Here is a 3,014-nt window from a genome sequence, read left to right on the forward strand (position 1 = left end):
TTAGCTAGGAGAATTTTCTATATGTTCCAGGCTCTGGGCAGACTTTCTTCAAAAAGCTATCTGGCCCGATCTCAAAATGAGAAAGTCATTAAGCGCACACGCACTCACACACACACACGTTGCAGGAGAGCCTCTCCTTCTGGAAAAAAACGGCAATTAATACACAGCTACAAACATGGCAGCCTGTGTGTGCAGACAGCAAGGTCCGCAGCTGACAGGGAGCAAGAGGCAATGGGTTTTGTTGTTCTGGTCTCCCCCCCCCCCCCCAANCAAAGTTCTCCCAGCAAGTGCTCGCAGGGAGTTGGGGCTGAGAGATTTTCACTGCAGCTGTGAGGCTGGGGCGCCTGAAAGCAGGTCCCGAGGGGCGGATCTGGGGGCAAAGAGTACACGTGGGAGGCGATCCCAGGAAGCACCAGGAGGAGAGAAGGCAGGGAAGGAGCCACCGGGACCCCCTGGGAGACAGTGAGGCATGCGCTCAAGCTGTCACCCCCGTCCCCGGGGGGTGTATATCCCCCAGCACCTGCCTACCACTGGCCTAGGGCTGCCCCCGGATGCGAAAGCTCCCTGGCCCTTCCTGCCTGCCCGGCACCCGGATTGAGAAAGCCTCAGCTAGCGAAGGACAGGCGGCTACATAGATGTGATCGGCAGGGACCCCAGTGTGAGTGCTGGGGGCGTGCGGATGGGGTACCCACAGCGTCCGTGACGCACGGTGACCTTCCCTATTTCCAGTCGCCATTCATCCATTCCAGAAGATTTATCAAGCCTCTACTGGGTGCGGGGGGCCTGTGCTGGGGACTGGAGACAGTGGTGAACGGGACAGTCCCAGCCCTTGTCTCCTGGAACTCAAGGACGCACATCCAGGCAGTGGCAGGCCTGCAATGGGTAAAGCTCGGGCCGCTACGGCAGCTCCCCCAGCATTGGGTAAGGGGGTCAGGGGAAGCTTTCTGGAGAGATGACATTTAAAGATGAGTTAGATGACTAAGAAGGATGAGCGGGTCAAGGAAGAGCAGAGTAGCGAGGCCAGGAGGCATTTTGCAAAATAATTTAGATTTTTTTTCTTGAGGACATCAGGGAGCCATGGAGAGCTATGGAGGAGAAGAGGGTCAGGAAGAGGGTGGCTGCATTGGGGACTGGGTGGGTTGAAACTGGTGGACGGCCACGCAAAGGTTCCCAGGGGAACCGGTTCTGTGGGCAAATCTGGTGGGACATGGAGGTCAGGGCATCGTCGGGGGTTTAGAGCTGCAGAAACAAGTTTCTGAATTTGGACCAGCCAGAAAAAAGGCCAGACCATTAAACAATAATAACGCATTAGTTAATCATAATAATAATAAGGTTCCTTTTTTTTTTCCCCAGTAGCAAATACTAGAAGCCTCGTTCTCTGGCTTCGTGCACTGGCCCCCGCAGCCTGTGTCCCCATACGCGGTGGCCCCTGGAAACCATCGAATCTCTCCATCGGCATCCTTCGGCCACGTGACCACCCCTGACCCAATCACGAGGCCAGTAGGAATAAGAGTCGGTGATTGGCCGAAGTCACGGAAGCCACACCCCCTAGCTGGGGGCGGGGCCCATGGAGCCACAGGCGTGGAAAGCGGGAGAGACGAAGCTTGGTGGCGGTAACGCCTGCGCCGTAACAAAGCGGCAAAGCTCGGGGACTTGACGCCACAGAAGTTTGTTGCGCACACAAGGCGCCAACAGATGTTCCGGCGGAGCAAGCAGCTTCGCTCCACTCGGGAACTTGCCACCTCGGATTTGTTGCTCCTCCTCTGATTCGGAAAAAGCTGGCTCAGGACCGGACGTGACGACTCCTCCCTTCGCCCCACATTCCATTGGCTCAATTCAGTCACGTGACTGCTCCAACCGCAAGGGGTGCTGGGAACGAGGTCGCGGCTGTGTGCGCGGAGGGAAGAGGGCGCGGATTTAGCAGAGGCTCTCGCGGGCTGTGCTGCGTGGCGGAGCCCGCCACCGGGGCGCCGCTGCCTCCTGGACGTGGGGAGAGGCCCCGTATGTCCAGAGGGATGACCCTTGCCTCTAAAGTACCCAGTGAGATGCTCTAATCCGCCTCCTGATGTTGCTCACATGTCCTCACGAGTTGAGACGCTCCTGTCGGTAAGAATGTGCTTTGTCTTGGTCACGATTGTGTCTCCGTGTCCTAGAACAGTGCGTGGTACACAGTAGGTGCTGGGTATACACTTCGTGAGGGGCTGAGTGGGACGGTGGTAGGTGAAAAATGGGTGGGACTGAATGGATGGGTGTAAGGTGGGTGGGTGGGTGCGTGGCTGGGTGGGTGGCTGGATGGGTGTAAAGTGGATGAGTGGGTGGATGGCTGGATCTATTTATGAGTGAAACCATCCCTTTTCCGTCTTTGGGCTGCAGTGATATAACCGTAGAGGGTAAAAGTGTGAATCTACAAATAGATCCCTGGCCATTATTCTAGAATTCTCGGGTATCAGGACCATTGTCTGCCTTGGAGATGGACACTAGCCTGGTGACCGTGAGATGGTTTTAGGTGACAGTAAAACCACTTTAAATGCCCTGACTCTCATGGGGAAAGAGTTCTTCCTTCTACTTCTTTGAGAAGCAGAAAGGCTTAATTGGGCGCTGATCGGTCTTTCACACCCTCTCTGACACCTGGGACGCTCCGTTTTTGGACAAAGGGAGCACAAAGCACAGCTGGGAACCTCAGAGACACCGTCTCTCCAGAAATTAATACTATGATTTTGTATTTATAGAGTTAACTTTTTTTTTTAATTTTTATTTATTTCTAGGAGAGAGAGACAGAGTGAGCAGGGGAGGGTCAGAGAGAGAGGGAGTCACAGACTGAAACAGGCTCCAGGCTCTGAGCTGGCAGTCAGCACAGAGCCCGACGTGGGGCTCGAACCCACAAACCGCGAGATCATGACCTAAGTGAAAGCCGGACGCTTAACCGACTAAGCCACCCAGGCGCCCCTATAGAGTTAACTTCTACCTATGGTCATTGACGCTGATTTTTCATTTACAGTCACGATAAGCCATTT

The sequence above is a fragment of the Crocuta crocuta genome, unplaced genomic scaffold (genome assembly GCF_008692635.1).
Source record: "Crocuta crocuta isolate KB4526 unplaced genomic scaffold, BGI_CrCroc_1.0 scaffold110, whole genome shotgun sequence".
NCBI classification, from domain to species: Eukaryota; Metazoa; Chordata; class Mammalia; order Carnivora; family Hyaenidae; genus Crocuta; species Crocuta crocuta.